Source organism: Macrobrachium rosenbergii, chromosome 10 (genome assembly GCF_040412425.1).
Source record: "Macrobrachium rosenbergii isolate ZJJX-2024 chromosome 10, ASM4041242v1, whole genome shotgun sequence".
NCBI classification, from domain to species: domain Eukaryota; kingdom Metazoa; phylum Arthropoda; class Malacostraca; order Decapoda; family Palaemonidae; genus Macrobrachium; species Macrobrachium rosenbergii.
In genome coordinates this window covers 59,003,963-59,024,706 of record NC_089750.1, presented here as the reverse complement: position 1 = coordinate 59,024,706, position 20,744 = coordinate 59,003,963, and the positions used below count along the sequence as shown (strand labels likewise).

At 31.6% G+C, this 20,744-nt stretch overlaps 1 long non-coding RNA gene across 3 annotated transcripts in view; it reads right to left on the bottom strand.

Moving 5' to 3' along the window:
* Positions 1 to 20,744, bottom strand: part of LOC136842659 (uncharacterized) — a 542,312-nt gene that overhangs the window by 6,503 nt on the left and 515,065 nt on the right. The window contains exons 5-7 of one of the 3 annotated variants that reach the window (XR_010854298.1): positions 20,536 to 20,689; positions 19,879 to 20,056; positions 18,546 to 18,676 (exon numbers count right to left, since the gene is read on the bottom strand). This is a non-coding gene — a long non-coding RNA (uncharacterized lncRNA). Of the gene's footprint in view, positions 1 to 18,545; positions 18,677 to 19,878; positions 20,057 to 20,535; positions 20,690 to 20,744 lie in introns of those variants that run through there. The other 2 variants (XR_010854300.1, XR_010854299.1) reach the window with 2 other exon arrangements.

Below are 20,744 nucleotides of genomic sequence, written 5' to 3'. Positions count from 1 at the left end.
AATTTATCAACCCTAGATAAGAACACTACTTGGTTTTTAAATGTTTCACGATTAAAATGCAACACATGGCAACTATTTCATGTCCTACGAAAGTAGAATAGCAACGTTTTCGGTGGTTTACAGGACCAACAGCCAGTTACAACTGAGGATGGTGCAGCCAATAAGAACACAGATATTTCCTGCCTTGAGGGTATTACTTATGTTTATGGAATGCTGTTTGAAGAACCTGCTCGAATGGCGTCAAATGGTCTTTCAAGCGCTCTAGCTTGCAGGGCTTTTCAAGTGATATAGCATTTATAGATACTGAGGTAAATTATATAAGTGCTTTGATTTCATCGAACTTAAAACTTCTACGAACGGTTATTTAGTTATTTTTCTTAAGGAATTATATATTGATTATTAAATTATTACTTATGGAAAAATCGTTTTATGTGTAAAACGGTGTAGGATGAATCTTAATGACGTCATCGTTTTGCCGGCCACCTAACGGTAAATACAAAACAAACCTAATGGAGGCTTTTTTAAGTAAAATCGTCTCATTATACATACTGAAATGGGCATTTAACGTGCTTAAATTTTATTGGACTTACTTAAAGCTTCTACGAAGGATTATTTAGTTATTCTTTACATGAAATTATATTGAATATTAAAATCACCACCTGCATTTTATATAAAAAACGGTGTAGGATGAATCTTAATGACGACGCCGTTTTGCCGACCGCGAAAAATAAAATACAAAACGTAGTGCTTGTTTGTAAGTTTGCTTAGTACTCACTAAAAGCCTTTTAATGTTCTCATATACGTTCCTATATCGTTTATAATGATGCCATACATATAAATACAATAATATATGTATATACATGCATACATATACATACATACATATTATATATATATATATATATATATATATATATATATATATATATATATATATATATATATATATATATATATATATATATATATATATATATATATATATATATATATATATATATATATATATATATATATATATATATATATATATATATATATATATATATATATATATATATATATATATATATATATATATATATATATATATATATATATATATATATATATTGTATGTATATATATATATATATATATATATATATATTATATATATATATATATATATATATATATATAATAATATTATATTAAAGTGTTTTAGGATTTTAAAGTTATTTCATTACAGACTTTTGTTTTCTCTAAAAGATTTAGAAATTGAAGGAAAAATCGGAAAGTTTTATTTATACTTACTGGATGTCATTGGGTAAGGTCCCTTGTAGCCTAAGGTCAACTTTAATCTCATGAGAAAATAAAAAGTCCAAGCTTAAACTGTGTAATTTTAAATTATATTTAGTTATTAAGCAAAATGGTATTGGGCAATGTCATGTCTATTTCCCCAAGATAAGCCGATCGAGGCTACGGCCTACCCCACCGCCAAATCCATTTCCTTCAAAAAGAAAAGATATAATAATGGGAGAAAATGCACGTTAAAAACGAAAAAAAAAATTTGGAAAAGAAATTTGAAAAATAAATGGAAAAATATAAAACTAACCAAGGGAATAAAAAAAAAGTGAAAAACAAAGGAAAAATCTTTTAACTAAAGCGTTTGAAAACGCAACTTTCAATGCCCTTCCAGCCCTTTCAAAACAGCAATGCAAAAAGGACTGGGAACAAAATCAGCTAGAGCGTTTGGAAATGTCAAACTCGCGATGGAAGAAACTACCCATCAGCAACGCATAAAAGCGAAGAACCCTTCATGTAAAGTACCTTTTAAGCGCGAAAAACCTGTCCTCTCATTGGCTGTCACAGTCTCCAGTCCTGATTAGTTGCTGGCCATGGTGACGTCTTAAAATCGTATGACTGCCAGCTGCTGCTGCCTACGTCATGAAGATTGTTGCCATGAGATACCAAATTATAAGTAATTTAATCCTATTTTATATTAAAATGACGCTTTGTAGTTTTTTGTATCTATTATCAGAATGTTTTAGGCCATATTCGTAACACTTTCAGATAAAGAAAAAACATTTATATATTTTATTAAAAGATATTTTCATAATCATTGTATTGAAAAGTAGCCAATTATTTCTTTCAAGGTTTAGCTCTGCAGATGACATCTTACACTGTAGCCAAAGCCTAATCAAGTATTCCTTTCAAACGATTACCTTTTCTTAGATAATTTACTTTTTTCTGGACTTCATCTATTTTAAATTAAATATAATTCAATTATACATCTTTATTACAAAAATTCTATTTTAATAGCTATAATTCAGTATATGTTAGTAAGGAAGTTTCACCACTTATACTTAGCTGTTTTCTTTCAAAAAAATATGCTGGCTTTTAAAAGAATCCTCCTTGTTATATATATAATGCTTTACAACTGTTATTCTGCTTTTGGCTGAGTCAAATATACAAGGTTGAATATTTAAAAATGAAAGGATATATTATGTTATCGCCCCACGACAGAAGATTATTGATTTTAAAATATGTTACATGGTTAGAATGCAACACATGGCAACTCTTTCATCAGCAGATGCTAGAATGTTAAGGTCTTCGGTAGTTTACTGGGGCAAGAGCCAATTACAACTGAGGATGGTGCAACCAATAAGAACACAGATATTTCCTTTCATGAGGGTATTACTTCATGTTTGTGGAATGGCCTTTCAAACGCTCTAGCTATATAGAGAGCGCTTTGAGGCAAAATCGTTGCATTAATACATACTGAGATGGACATTTAAAGTGTTTTAATTTCATTGGAATTACTTGAAGCTTCTACAGAGGTTTATTTTGTTATTTTTTTTATATGGAATTATACTGATTATTAAATAATTACTTACATTTCCCATGCAAAATGATAGGTTGAATCTTGACGACGACGTTGTTTTGCCGGCCAATAAAATGAAAATAAAAAAATTTTCTCATATATTTCTAAATATCGTTTATGTTGGTAAAAATACACATACCTTCATTACTGCATACACGCACGCGCACACAAACATATATATATATATATATATATATATATATATATATATATATATATATATATATATATATATATATATATATATATATATATATATATATATATATATATATATATATATATCGCGTTATATATATGGAATTCCACAACATCATTCTTGTATTACAGCGCTCGAACTATGAATGATATGGTTCTGAATATATATATATATCGCGCGTTAGTATTGTTCCATACACATCACAGACTGTGGAAAAATTCTTTATTCCAGAATTACGATGGTTCTTGGGTTTCGTGCTTTTTCCAGACGATTCTTAGTTTCGTGCTTTTTACAAGAGATTCCACAAAACATGGGTCCTCTGCACCGATCTTGGTGATGGCTGTAACACTAGCAACGTAAGCACCTGGAGACTTTGGTATATTCTTCTATGGAAAAATAACTCCATATTCCGAGCCATACTTGGCTCAGAACTGGTCCCCTGAAAGTAGATAAAACTTTCCTTGACGGTGTTTTGTTTGTTTACATACCTCTCTGCGTCGACAATTCAAGGCAGGTTACGTAGAGGTTTCAGAAGGAGCTCAACTGGGTATGAACAAATGATGGCCTCGTTTAACTATTCATTAGGGTTTAACAACTAGAAATCCACGCTGGCCCTTCGGGAGGTCGACTATCACTCTGTCCTTCTTTGTGAAATGAATTCTTCTCGGTGATTCGGTCGTGCTGCCAGATTTATGCCAGGATTCTTCCTCAAGAGGACAACAACTATAGCGTAAGAGTTCCGGTCCGTCCTTCGGCTGGTGGGCCTCTAAATTTAAGTGGTGGTGGAAACTCTTTCGAGTCTGAGACTGGAGGAGGGAGAGATGGACATTGATGACGGGGGGAGAGGACGAGGAATAGGAAGGGACAAGAACGTCAAGGACGAGGTATCGAAGAAGTGGGAGCAGAAGTGGAAGTTGGATGAGAAGATTCAGATGGTATTGCCATGTTTCATCTGGTACTCCCCTTCCTGCCTTGTGGGTATTACTTATGTTTATGAAATGCTATTTGAAGAACCTGCTCGAATGGCGTCAAATGGTCTTTCAAGCGCTCTAGCTAATGGAGGTCTTCTTAAGTAAAACTGTAGCATTATATGTATATAAATACATACATACATACATACATACATACATACATACATACATGGACATACATAAAATTCATACGGATATATATACAGTTAGTATTTAAATGGGATTTAAAGTGATTTCATTAATAATTTTTGTTTTCTCTCAAAGATTTGGAACTTGACGGAAAAATGAAATGAATTTATACTCACTGGATGTCACATAAGGTCGTTTTATGCCTAAGGTCAACTTTAATCTCTAAAAAAAATAAAATAGAATATTGTTTTTCCTCTGAAGATAATTATTTTATAAGTTATGTAAAATGATTAAAGTTACTAAAAAACTATATTAGTTTTTATAATTTTATCTGTCAGAAAAATAAGATAGTTGCTTATTCTTATGGCGCCTTTTCCACCGAAAATGCTAGCTAGTAGCTTTTCTGTGAAAAATCTCAAATAATTTACACTTTAAGAACATTTCTTAATGTCAGATTTATTTAAAAATTTATATGTAGAAGTTACTTTGTGACAATAAATTTATAAATAAAGACATTTATATTTTTAAAAAATAACTAGGTTGGTGGTGATGGCAACGATCTTTCTTGTAGCAGAGAAAGGGGATGACGTCACCAACAGTTTTCCCGCCTAAAAAGCTGGAACATCGTCGGATTCCTCCAGTTTATGCGCTGCTGTCTGCCGTGTTTTCAGGAATCCGTTGCTGCTTTACGGTTTGTTTTATCTTCACCACCCACAGAGGTGGGTGTTTTCTGGGGTCATATGGACTTTTCTAAAATGAGAAAAATGCAGGGTGAACTTTTCCTTAAAATTTAGAATAATATTGGCAACCAATTGATCACTATGCATGGGAAATACACTTGGACAATTGATTGCAATCCAGCCATATTGCACGAGTAATAAGGTGTTGGAATTTTTCGGGGTTAATCAGACTTTTCCTTCAAACTGAGAAAATGGCCTCATGTGGCATTTCAAACGGTCTTCTAATAGAAGGGATTTTTGCAAAATTTCGCATTTATTCATACTAAGACAGTATTTAAAATGCTTTAATTCCATGGACTTATTTAAAGCTTCTATGGAAAGTTATTTATTTATTTTCTACTGGAATTATATTGAATATCATATTATTTACTTTACATTGAGGGCTTTTAAGTGAAATCCTCGCATTATACTACATACTGAGATGGGTATTTAAATCTCATTGACAAAAATTTTAAAAATGGTTATTTCTTATTTTTACATGGAATTATATGTTATATTAATCACCTGCATTTTATATGCCAAACGGTGTAGGATGAATCTTAAGGAAAATTAAATCCAAACGGAGTACTATTGATTAAAACTATTTAATTCTTTTATAATCTTATATGTCATACATAAAAATAAGATGTTATCTATCTATCTATCTATCTGTCATACTATATATATATATATATTATATATATAAAATGCTAATATGTATGTTTTCTATGAAGAAAATCTCAAATAATATATATATATATATATATATATATATATATATATATATATATTATATTATAAATATATATATATATAGTTTAAAAGTTTTAAAATTATATAATTATAGACATTTGCTTTCTCCCAAAGCTTCGAAATTGATAAGAAAAACGAAAAATTTTAATTCAATATATCACTTTCATAATAAAATGTTGGTTCCAGAGACACACTCACTTGATGTCTTTGTTGGTTCCTTTTGGTAATGATAACTATGTTCCCAAGACAATAATTTTATTTATAAAAAAAATAAAAGGAAATGGAAAACATAAACAACTAATGACGGGAAGCAAAAAATGTGAAAAAGTAAAAGAAAACTCGCGACACGAACAGCAACGCAAAACGACGCTGAACAACATCTAGAGCGTTTGGAAATGAAGAAAACTCAAGACTTTGGCTGCAGTCTCCAGTCCTGATTGGCAGTTTGATGACGTCTTAAAATCGTAGGAATGGTACTGCTTTGCCTACGTCATAACAATAGTTGCCATAACATACCAAATTAAAAGTCAATTAATCCTATTTTATATTGATATGACGGTTTTCTTTGTGTGTGCTATCAGAATATTTTTGGCCATATTCCTAAGATTATAAGATAAAGAGAAAGTAATTATTTTAATTTTCTTAAGAGATATTATCATAATTTTTGTACTGAAAAGTAGCCAAGTATTATTTTCAGTGCTTAACTCTGCAGACGACGTCTTGCATTGTAGCCAAAAGGTAATCAAATATTCCTTTCAAACTATTACATTTTCTTGGGTTAATTTCCTTTTTCTCTTCATTTCATTAATTAATAATTAAATATCATTTAATTCCACATCTTTATTACAAAAACTACATTTTTATAACGATAATCGAATAAATTTTAATATAGAAGTTTCACCAATCTTACCTAGCTATTTTCATTCATAAAAATACGTCAGCGTTTAAAGTATCCAACTTATTTTATATAAAATATTTTACTGATCTTATTCTGCCTTCCTCTGAGTCAAATACATTATATATAAGACTGAGTTTTTAAAAATGACGTGATATATTATGTTATCACCCAAAGATAAGAACACTACTTGAATTTAAAAATGGTTCAATTAAAATGCAACACGTGGCAACTATCTCATAACTGACGAACCTCTAATAGTAACGCCTTTGGAGGTTATTAATCAACAACCAATTACAACTGAGGAAGATACAGCCAATAAGAAGACAGAGATTTCCCGCCATGAGGGTGTTACTTATGTTTATGGAATGCTGTTTGAAGAGCCTGCCCGAATGGCGTCATTGTGGCCTTTCAAACGCTCTAGCTAAAAAGGAGGAGGTTTTTTTTTCAACACTCAATATCGTCGCATTTATACATAGTGAGACAGGTATTTAAAGTTCTTTAATTCCACTGGACTTACTTAAAGCTTCTACGGAGGGTTAATTAATTATTTTTTTACATGGAATTATATTGATTATCAAATTATTTACTTTACATTATATACAAAACGGTGTAGGATGAATCTTTGTGACGTCAAATTAAAGGATCTGATTGAGGGCTCCTAAGTAAAATCGTAGGATTTACATATTGAGATGGGTATTTAAAGTACTTAAATATTAATGGACTTACTTAAAGCTTCTACGAAAGGTTATTTAGTTATTTTTTCACATGGAATTATATATATTACATTAAAATCACGTGCAATTTTAAAGACAAAACGGTGTAGGATGAATCTTAATGACGACATCGTTTTGCCGGCCATAAAAATTAAAATACAAAAAGGAGTGTCTAATTTCTTATTATTGTTAAAGTATCTTTTTTATACATCGTTTCTATTGTTTATCTATATATAATATATATATATATATATATAAATAGATATATATATATATATATATATATATATATATATATATATATATATATATATATATATATATATATATATATATATATATATATATATATATATATATATATATATAATGTTTAAATAGCATTTTAAAATTATATAATTATAGAAATTTGTTTCTCTTAAAGTTTTGAAATTAATGGAAAACTGAAAAATTTTATTTAATAATAACTGATTCATAATATTTGATGTTGGTTCCAAAGACTCACTCAATAGATCCCTTTGCTTATGGTCTCTTTAATCTTAAGAAAAATAACATGACAATGAAGCAGTCTTAGCCTACTAGATTTAAATTACATTTTATTTATAGAAAGGAAACAATTAAATGCAATGCATATTTATTTAAAAAAATTATAAACAACTAATGATCAGTAAACATAGAAAAAAAAAACAAAGAAAACATCTAAAGAGCTCTTAAAAACTCGCGATACAAAAACAACTAAAAAGGGCGAATCAAACGCTAGACGAGGAGAAACAACGATTTTTACAGGCGTTTGAACAGCAACGCATAAACCAAAACTTAACGCGGTTTTAAGCGGGCTGTCCACCCATTGGCTGTCACAGTCTCCAGTCCTGATTGGCAGTTGGCCAATGGTGACGTCTTAAAATCGTACGACTGTCGGCTGCTTTGCTTACGTCATAATGATCGTTGCCATAGAACCTAAATTAAATCATTTAATCTTATTTTATATTTCTATGACGGTTTACCTCTTTTGTGTCTTTTATCAGAATATTTTGTCCATATTCATAAGATTATAAGATAAAGAGAAATTAATTATTTTAATTTTATTAATAAAATATTATTATAATTTTTGTACTGAAATGTAGCCAAGTATTATTTTTAAACTCTGTAGACAACATCTTACATTGTAGCCAAAGGCTAATAAAATATTCCTTTCAAACTATTACATTTTATTGGGTTAATTTCCTTTTTCTCTTCATTTCATTAATTTAAATAAATATAATTTAATTACATTTCTTTAATACAAAAATTATATTTTAATAGTCATAATTCAGTAAATTTTAATATAGAAGTTTCACCAATTTTAGCTATTTTCATTCATAAAAATAAGACAGCGTTTAAAGAATCCACCTTTTATATATGTAATATTTTATTGATGTAATTCTGTATTTCCTCTGAGTCAAATACATCATATATATAAGGCTGAGTATTCAAAAATAACGGATATACTATGTTATCCCCCAAAGATAGAACACTACTTGAATTTAAAAATGGTTTCAATTAAAATGCAACACATGGCAACTATTTCTTGTCCTGACGACGGTAATAGTAACACCTTCAGTAGTTTACACGATCAACGGCCAATTACAACTGAGGATGATACATCCAATAAGAAGACAGATTTCCCGCCATGAGGGTGTTACTTATGTTTATGGAATGCTGTTTGAAAAACCTGCTTGAATAGCGTCAAATGGACTTTCAAACGCTCTAGCTAAAGGAGCCCTTTTCAAGTAAATTTATATGCAAAATAGTGTAGGATGAATCTTGATAACGACAATATCGTTTTGCAGGCCACCAAAAAGATAATACAAAATGGAGTGGCTCTAAGTTTGCTTACTGTTGATTAAAGTTCTTTTAATCCTCCACTGGTTCTATATACTGGTTTTAATGTTGCTTCATACATAGGGTTAATTAGTTATTTTCAATATGTATATATATATATATATCATATATATATACTTTACATATAAATATACAAATATATATATATAGGATGAATATTTATATGACGTCATCGTTTTGAAATTAGAAGGCCCCCTCCACAGAACAAATGGAAATTTATGTTTTTGTATAGCCTATCTCCAGGTACGTTATTTTAAGTTTCTATTAAGCTATTTTTCATTTTACATTTCTTGTATTTTCAGACTGGTGACAGAGTTAGATACAGCCATGGCTAACGACTTAAATCAGATGGATTAACCAAATCCGGGTTATAACCTTCAGACAGGCCAGGGATGCTGGCGCATCCTTCATTTCACGTTCCTGGATATTTTTACATTAAAAGAGATGAATCCTTTGTTAAAAGAAACTGGAACAAAATCCATATGCAATTGTCATCGCGAAAAAGTGAGAATCTTGGAAGGATGAATCCTTTTCAGGAGTCAAAAGACATCATTTTGCAACCCGTCCTGAAGCTGACACCTTGATGAGAGCAGAAGCCGACTTTGAGAAAAAGTACATAAGGTTAACAGACTATATCTGGGACAAGTATATTCTATAAAAATGTTGGGTGTCCATTTTTTTAGTCCGTCCCTCACTCTGAAAAAAAAGAATATACATTTATAGGATTTCGCTGGATTAACTTCAGATTTACAACTGGCAATTTATGATTAAATAAATTTATATATTTGTTTTTAAATCTACAGTACATCATGTAAGAAAGGGAGCTTAGCATAAATACTAATTCTGGGAGCGGTGTACATGGTAATACACCGTTTCATATTTTATGTTGGGCGTTTATTACACTCTATTAGAAATACCGAGATGGAAAACTATTATTGCGGAAAATAATTTGCCAAGAACTCTACTTTATAAAGGCTGTCCAGCTGGAAGTTAAAGACTGGTTAAATAGCATTTTAAAATTATATATTATGGACATTTGTTTTCTCTCAAAGCTTTGAAAATACTGGAAAAATCAAAGAAAATTTTATTTAATAGAAATAACTGATTATTAATAATATCTAATGTTGGTTCCAGGCACACACACACACAATTTGGAAATGACAAAACTCACGATTTTTAAGGGTATTGAGGAAACCACCTAACAGCAACGAACAAAAGCGATCAACTCTTCGTCTTATGTATTTCTTAAGCGGTAAAAATCTTCCCTCATTGGCGGGCACAGTCTCCAGCCCTGATTGGTAGTTGGCCGAGGTGACGTCTTAAATCGTACGACTGTCAGTTGCCGCTGTTATTTCATAACAATAGTTACCATAACATTACAAAATAGAAGTAATTTAATCCTATTTTATATTGATATGACGATTTACCTCTATTGTGTCTATTATCAGTATATTTTTGGCCATTTTCCTAATACTATAAGATGAGGAGAAAGTAATTAGTTACATTTTATTAAGAATATTATCAAAAGTAGCAAAAATTATTTTCATTATTTAGCTCTGCAGACGACGTCTTCCATTGTGGCCTTTCAAACTATTACATTTTCTTGTGTTAGTTTCCTTTTTTCTTCACTTCATCAATTTTGAATGAAATATAATTCAATTACACGTCTTCATTGCCAATTTTATATTTTAATAAATATAATTCAGTCAGTTTCAATATAGGTTTCACCACTATTACCCAGTGATTTCCGGTCATAAAAATAAGCCACCTTTTACAAGAATCCACCTTGTTTTTAAATAATGCTTTATTGATGTAATTCTGCCATTCTCTGAATCAAATGCATGTTATATTTAGTAGAGTATTTAAAAATGACTGTATATATTAATTTATCACTCCTAGCTAAGAACACTAGTTGTCATTTTTAAATGTTTCACTATCAGAATGCAACACATGGCAACTATTTCATATACTACGACAGTAGGACAGTAATGCTTTTGATAGTTAACAGGACCAACAGCCAATTAAAACTGAGGATGGTGCAGCCAATAAGAACACAGATATTTCCTGCCTTGAGGGTATTACATATGTTTATGGAATGCTGTTTGAAGAATCTGCTCGGATGGTGTCAAATGGCCTTTCAAGCGCTCTAGCTAATGGAGGGTTTTTTTTAAAATGAAATCGCAGCATTTATGCATACTGAGCTAGGTATTAAAGTGTTTTGATTTCATTGGGCTTAAAATACGGAGGATTATTCAATTATTTTTCTTAAGGAATTATATTAATTTAAATTATTATTTTATATTTATATGTAAAACAGTGTAGGATGAACCTTCATGACGTCATCGTTTTGCCGGTACCTTCTAAAAAACGGACCTAATGGAGGGCTTTTTAGGTGAAATCATCGCATTATATGTATTAAGATGGGTATTAAACGTGCTTAAAAAGGATGGGACTTAGTTAAAGCTTCTACGAAGGGTTATTTAGTTATTTTATACATGAAATTATGAATATTAAAAATCGTTGCATTTTATATACAAAACGGTGTAGGGTGAATCTTAATGATGACGCCGTTTTTGTATAAAAACAAAATTAGAGTGCCTTTAAATTTGCTTAATATTGATTAAAGGCCTTTCAATTCTCTCATGTACTTTTATATAAAGTTTAATGTTATTCATTTAAATTATATAATATATATATATATATATATATATATATATATATATATATATATATATATATATATAATATATATATATATATATATATATATATTTATATATATATATATATATATATATATATATATTAATACAAATATTATATTGATATGTGTCATATATATATTATATATATATATATATATATATATATATATATTATATATATATATATATATATATATATATATATATATATAATTTTAAATAATATATTATATATTATATATATATATATATATATACAGTGTTTAAATAGGACTTTAAAGTTATTTCATTATAATTTGTTTTTTCTTAAAGATTTGACTTGACGGAGAAAACGAAAAGAATTATTTAATTAATTACTCATTCATAATATTTAATGTTGGTTTCAGAGATAGCCACTAGATATCACTAGGTTCTCTTTAGTCCTAAGGCCAACCTTAATCTCATGAAAAAAAACTTCAACTTCTACTTGATTTTTAATTTACATTTTGTAAGCCATGTCTGTTTTCCTAAGGCAAACAGATATAAAATGCAACAAATTTATTTTTAACTGAAAATCATGAAAAACTAACCAAGGGAATAAAAAAGGTGAAAAACAAAGAAAAAATCTTCTAACTAAAAAGCGTATGAAAAAACTTTTATTGCCCTTCTAGGCCTTCCAAATCAGCAACGCAAAAACAACTGAGGGACGTCTTTCAGCTAGAGCGTTTGAAAGAGACAAGATTCGCGACTGAAACCACCGAACAGCAACGCATAAAACCAAAGATCCCCTTCATGTAATGGCTTTTATAAGCGGGAAAATCTGTCCACCCATTGGCTGTCACAGTCTCCAGTCCTCAAAGGTGACGTTTTAAAATCGTACGACTGTCGGCTGGAGCCCTTACGTCATAATGATCGTTGCCAGAAGAAACCTAGATATAAATAATTTAATCTTAATTTAATATCTACTATGATGCTTTACCTCTTTTGTGTCTTTTATCAGAATATTTTAGACCATATTAAAAAAAAATATAAGGTAAAGAGAAAGTAATTAGTTACATTTTATTAATAAAGATATAATCGTTGCACTGAAATATAGCCAAGTATTATTTTTAATGCTTAGCTCTGCAGACGGCATCTCGCATTGTAGCCAAAGGCTAATGAAATATTCCTTTCAATTACTTAATTTTCTTGGCTTAATTTCCTTTTTCTCTTCACCTCATTCATTTCAAAGGGGATATAATTTTAATTACACGTCTTTATTAAAAAAAATATATTCTAATAATCATAATTCAGTTCATTTTAATAAAGAAGTTTCACCACTTTTACCTACTGGTTTTCATTCAAAAAATAAGACAGCTTTTAAATGAGTTCACCTTTTTTATATATAATGCTTTATTTATGTTATTCTGTCTTTCTCTGAGTTAAATACATCATATATATAAGGCCGAGTATTTAATAATAAAGGATATATAATGTTATCACCCCAAGATAAGAACACTACAAGATTTTTATAAATGTTTCATGATTAAAATGCAATACATGGCAACTATTTCTTGTCCTACGGTGGTGGGTAACACCTTCAGTAGTTTACAAGAGCAACAGCCAATTTGAGAGGAAAATACAGCCAATAAGAACACAGAGATTTCCCGCCATGAGGGTGTTACTTATGTTTATGGACTGCTGTTTGAAGAACCTGCTCGAAGCCGCATCAAATGGACATTTCAAACGCTCTAGCTAATGAGGGTCTTTTTAAGTAAAATTGTCGCATTTATTATATATCCTTTGTTAGATGGAATCTTAAAAATCCACTTAAATTTTCTTGTCATTACAAAAGAGCTTCTAAAACAGAGGATTATTTAGTTATTTTCTTCTGGAAGGCTATTAATTCATTCCTTTCTCAAAATGGTGTAGGATGAATCAAAAGACATCGTTTTGTACAGAAAAGAAAGAAAATGAAAAACAGTCCTGAAGTTTGCTTACTATTGATTAAACCTTGTAAACTCAAATGCTTCCATGTATTAATTCTTTGCCACACACACACACACACATTTTAAAGTATATCACAACAGTAGGTTCATTTATATATTTATATATTTATAGATATATCTGGGATAAGTATATATATAAAGAATGTAACGACTGGAGGAAATGAGGATGGAAAGGAATGTTTCTCAACTGTTTCAATTTTATTAAGTTATTAGTCCAAAAACAGTAAAAAATTAAAAGATATTAGTTTTTATAAAAAGAGTTTACAAAAACCACGAAGAGTAGGTCCAATAACTTTAAAATCGTTTATATCCAAGCGGTACCAGAAATCTGAGAATGGTTCCGAAAATTGATTTTCAGGATTCAAAAGACACATTTTGCAATCCGTCCTGAAGCTGAAACCTTGATGAGAGCATTAACGGAGTTGAGAAGTCTCTTAGTACAGCCAACGTGGGGTCACAGACTACATCTGGGCAAGTATATTCTTAAAAATGTTGGGTGTCCGGGAATCAGTCCGTCCCTCACTCTGAAAAAGAATGTACATTTATAGGGGTTTAACTTCAGATTTACAATTGGCAATTTATGATCAACTTAGATTTACAACTGAAAATTTATGACTACAAGGTAATAGGTTGTGTAAACACGTTAAAGCACTCTATTAGAAACAGCGAGATGGAAAACTATTATTGAGGAAAATAATTTGCCAAGAACTCTACTTTGTGAAAGGCTGCCCAGATGGAAGTTAAAGACTGGTTAAATAGCATTTTAAAATTATGTTATTATGGACATTTGTTTTCTCTCAAAGCTTTGAAAATACTGGAAAAATCAAAGAAAATTATATTTAATAAAAATAACTGATCATTAATAATATCTAATGTTGGTTCGAGGCACACACGCACACACAATTTGGAAATGACAAAACTCACGATTTTTAAGGGTATTGAGGAAACCACCTAACAGCAACGAACAAAAGCGATCAACTCTTCGTCTAATGTCTTTCTTAAGCGGTAAAATTCTTCCCTCTCATTGGCGGGCACAGTCTCCAACCCTGATTGGTAGTTGGCCAAGGTGACGTCTTAAAATCGTACGACTGTCAGTTGCCACTGCTTATTTCATAACAATAGTTACCATAGCATTACAAAATAGAAGTAATTTAATCCTATTTTATACTGATATGACGATTTACCTCTATTGTGTCTGTTATCAGTATATTTTTGGCCATTTTCCTAATACTATAAGATAAAGAGAAAGTAATTAGTTACATTTTATTAAGAGATATTATCAAAAGTAGCAAAATATTATTTTCATTACTTAGCTCTGCAGACGACGTCTTCCATTGTAGCCAAAGGATAAGCAAGCATTCCTTTCAAACTATTACATTTTCTTGTGTTAGTTTCCTTTTTCTCTTCACTTCATCAATTTTGAATGAAATCTCATTCAATTACACGTCTTCATTGCCAATTTTATATTTTAATAAATAGAATTGAGTAAATTTTAATATAGGTTTCACCATCTTTACCCAGTGATTTGCAGTCGTACAAATATTCTACCTTTTAAAAGAATTTACCTTGTTTTTTATATAATGCTTTATTGATGTTATTCTGCCATTCTCTGAATCGAATATATGTTATATTAAGTATTTAAAAAATGACTGTATATATTAATTTATCACTCCTACATGATAATAATACTTATGATTTTTAAATGTTTCACGATCAGAATGCAACACATGGCAACTATTTCATGTCCTACGAAAGTAGAATAGTAATGCTTTCGGACCAACAGCCAATTACAACTGAGGATGGTGCAGCCAATAAGAACACAGATATTTCCTGCCTTGAGGGTATTACTTATGTTTATGGAATGCTGTTTGAAGAATCTACTCGAATGTCGTCAAATGGCCTTTCAAGCGCTCTAGCTAATGGAGGCTTAAGTAAAATAGTAGTGTTTATACATATAGGTATTAAAATGCATTGATTTCATTGTACTTAAAACTTCTACGGAGGATTATTTAGTTATTTTTCTTAAGGAATTATATTAATTGTTAAATTATAACAAATTTTATATGTAAAATGGTGTAGGATGAATCTTAATGACGTCATCGTTTTGCCGGCCACCTAACGGTAAATACAAAACGAACCTCATGGATGGCTTTTTAAGTAAAATCGTCACATCATACATACTGAGGTGGGTATTTAACGTGCTTAAAAATTATTGGACTTAGTTAAAGCTTCTACGAAGAGTTATTTAGTTATTTTTTACAAGAAATTATACTGAATATTAAAACTGTTACATGCATTTTATATACAAAACGGTGTAGGGTGAATCAATGACTACGCCGTTTTGCCGGGCACGAAAAATAAAATACAAAACGGAGTGCCTCTAAGTTTGCTTTCTATTAATTAAAGGCCTTTTAATTCTAACATACACTTCTATATATCGTTTCTAATGTTGCCATACATATAAATACAATAATACGTGTATGCATGTATATATATATATATATATATATATATATATATATATATATATATATATATATATATATATATATATATATATATGTGTGTGTGTGTGTGTGTGTGTGTGTGTGTGTGTGTGTGTGTGTGTGTTAATTCATTAAGACTTTTGTTTTCTCTCAAAGATTTGAAACTTGAAGGAAAAATCGAAAAGTATTATTTAATAAAATGGGTGCCATTGGGTAAGGTCCTCGTATGCCTGAGGTCAACTTTGATCTCATGAAAAAATAAAAAGTTCAAGCTTAACCTGCATGATTTTAAATTATATTTTGTTAATAAGCAAAATGGAATTGAGCAATGTCATGTCTATTTTCCCAAGACAAACAAATATTTATTTACCAAGAAATTTGAAAAGAATATGGAAAATCATAGAAAAAAACTAACCAAGGGAATAAAACAAGGTGAAAAACAAAGAAAAAATCTTCTAACTAAAGCGTTTGAACACGCAAATCGTAATGCTCTTTTAGCCCTTCCAAAACAGCAGTGCAAAAAGGAATGGGGACATCTTCCAGCTAGAGCATTTGGAAATGACAAAACTCGCGATGATATATATATATATATATATATATATATATATATATATATATATATATATATATATATATATATATATATATATATATATATATATATATATATATATATATATATATATATATATATATATATATATATGAATGTATGCATCATAGACTGTGCAAAGAACGTCAACCTTGTATTACAGCATTTGAACTATGAATGATGTGGTTCTGAACAGCTGGGTCACTTGCGCGTTAGTAGCTTCCCTCTTCTTGAAATTATCCATACGATTCTTAGTTTCGTACTTTTTACAAGAGATTCCAGAAAACATGGGTCCTCTGCACCGATCTTGGTGATGGCTATAACACTGGCAACGTAAGCACCTAGAGACTGGTGTATTTTTCTGTGGAAAAGTAACCCCATATTCCGAGCCATACTTGGCTCAGAACTGGTCCTCTGAAAGTATCTCGAACTTTCCTTGACGGTGTTTTGTTTGGTTAGACACCTCTCTACGTCGACAATTCAAGGCAAGTTATGTAGAGGTTTCAGAAAGAGCTCAACTGGGTATGAGCAAATGATGGCCTCGTTTAACTATTCATTGGGGTTTAACAACTAGAAATCCAAGCTGGCCCTTCGAGAGGTCGAGTATCACTCTGTCCTTCTGTGTGAAATTGAAATCTCCTCGGTGATTCGGTCGTGCTGCCAGATTTATGCCAGGATTCTTCCTCAAGAGGACAACAACCATAGCGTAAGAGTTCCGGTCCGTCCTTCGGCTGGTGCGCCGCTAAATTTAGGTGGTGGTGGAAATTCTTTCGTGTCTGAGACTGGAGGAGGGAGAGATGGACACCGATGAGGGGGAGAGAATGAGGAATAGGAAGGGACGAGAACGTCAAGGAACGAGGAACCGAACGTTATTAGCAGGAGGTGGAGGAAGAGGTGGGAGCAGAAGGTGGAAGTTGGATGAGAAGATTCAGATGGTATTGCCATATTAATTATCTTTGGGTACTCCTCTTCTCTGTTGGACTATCTCTAGCTCTAATTGGTTGTTGTCCAGAGTGACGTCATATATTTGTAAGCCTTCCAGCTGCTACTGCTTACGGTCCATGATCATTCCCATAAGGCACTAACAAACAATACTTCTACTTCAGTTCTATGGCAATATGATGCTTTATCTCTGTTCTGTCTTTGGTTACAACACTTTAAACTTTATTCCTAATAGTGTAATATAAATTTAAAATAATCAGATACATTTCATTAACTGTAATTGTAGCTTTCTTTATACTGAAAAGTTCCCAGGTATTATTTTTATTCTTGTTCTTCAGACGACATCTTCCAGTGTAGCCAAAGCCTAATCAAACATTCCTTCGAAACTAATACATTTTATTTGGTTATTTTCCTTTTAATTTGAAATATATCAATTTAAAATTATATATAATTCAATCATGCGTTATTTATACACAAAAATAAATTTAATTACTATACTCTTATTGACGCTTCTTCACCCTAACCCTGGTATAAGGTCGTGGTATCTACAACTACACGAATATGGAGCAAATCTTACCCTACTGTGCGAAATTAAAAATTTATTGTTATAATTCAAATTCAATAAATCTGAAAACAAAAGAAATATTAAGTTTCACTTTCCTTGTTCTTTTACAGTGATTACTTTAGGGGTATCTAAAAAAAAAAAACATACAAAAACACTTAAATTTTCCATATGCCTATAAAAAAATCATGAATGCCAAGGACTGGAGGTGAAGAGGTGACTGATGGCCCACACACACCCAGGTCACAGGGGCTTCAGCTCACGGAAGCACAGTCTCCTGGCAGCAGTAGATACTGTATGGTGAGCATAAACGATTTTTTACCCTTTTGTCATAAAATTTCCTTTTTTCCATAGAAAAAGACTTTTAGTTTGTTTACCCTTGTCTAAGAACAGTAAAATCATATATTAAGCTTTCTATTTTTACCAACGTAAATGAACGATACCTTATGGGGGGATTTTCTTGAAACTAAAAAAAGATGTATTTTATTAAATTATTTTCCCTGACAAATGAAGTCATTGATTACAAGGCTCATACCTATATTACTGTGAGCAATGCACGCAGACAGGGGACATGTGGCCTGGCCACACTGGGTATCCACAGGTCTTACGCCTATATTTTGTCTTCCTGTTATCGACTCTGCGATAACTGTACTTGGCCGATCATTCTTGAAATTGCTTTGCTGGTCCACACCACAATCTCATTTATAATGTCACTGTCCAACAGCAAGTTCATAGCTTTCTTTGGGCTGTCTACACTCCCTGCCTCCTTGTGTTGCTCCTGGGGTGAAGGGACCGACAATATTCCATGTTGCTGTCCTCACTGTTATAGTTAACTATGGACGACAATTCCACTTAAAGCTGGACTTGCTTGTCCAAAGTCAACAATTCTTGGAAGATTGTTGTCATCTGCAGCAAGGCAACTTCGTTTTTCCCTTTCATCAGAAGGAGGCATGTGCAGGTACAAGGAGGCACACCTAGGGCAACAGGAGGAACTCCTGGGACAGCTTGGGGCTCATTGGTGGTAACAGCAGGAGCAGTTGGATTCATAGATTGTCCAGAAAGAGGGTCAGCAGAATAGAATAGAATAGAATAGAATATATAATTTAGGTCAAAGGCCAAGCGCTGGGACCCAAGAGATCATTCAGGGGGGAAAAACTCTCAGTTGCAGTACGAAACAATTGTTAGGAGAAGCTGGATAGCAAGATGGAAGAAAGAGAATATGAATGGAGGTACAGTAAAAAGAATGAAAGGAGATGCAGCTAGGGGCTGAAGGGACGCTGCAAAGAATCTTAGGTAATGCCTACAATGCACCGCGTGAGGTGTACTGACTGCAAAAACCCCCTACGGAGAAGGGTCAAAAGAGGTACTAGGTTTAGAGGCCGGGTGGTGGGTAGAAGCAGAGGCACTGTGAGTGGAAACTGGTGAGGGAGAAGCCATTGAGACATCCTGGGGTTGGGGGCTAGTGGTAGAAGAATGGGGCAGCATGTCTACTTACTTGGTAACAAGTGGCATGTACGGCGTTGACGTATGTCTTTCTTTCTTTCTTTCTTGCCCCACTCTGAGAATTTCCTTCCAAAAACTCCACAGTGTCCTCATCAGATGACAGGGTTGACTCATAATCTTTGCCATCATCCGAGTCATATATCGCTTCATTTTCCCGTTCATCCAGTTCACTTTCATGTAGATTAAAAAAAAAGGAAATGAAAGTGGTTAATTTTTGTACTGCCATATTAGACCTGTGAAAGACATTAGTCACTGAAAAGGGGAGATTTAAAATCTGAATATATATATATATATATATATATATATATATATATATATATATATATATATATATATATATATATATATATATATATATATATATATATATATATATATAATAATAAGAAAATACAGCAAAAATAAATAACACGAATTTTCATTGCCGTTGGCCAAAAGTTACACCACCATGTTTCATGAGTCCAAACTGCATATTTGTAGGTTTATATTGCTCTAGGGTAAAAATTACCCTACACACATTTGTAAGTTCACACTGCTCTGTGGTAAAAATTACCCAACACATATTTGAAGGTCAACACTATACTGAGGTAAAAATTACCAGAATCCCACTCTACACAGCACCACAAGCAAGATAACCCGGAGACATTACCTTCCACCACAGTAGCTGATGGCCGTATGAAGTGACTGGGAAGGCCAGGACACTGCGGCCTTGGGCCACTTAGTGAGCATAAAAATAAATGGCGTCGGCTTATTTATACCCCGTGACTGTGTACCAGGGTTAATAAACATTGGGTGAGATGACTCTGAAGGGCGAACAGAGAGAAGTTATTTTAGGCTGTTATTTATATATATACATTT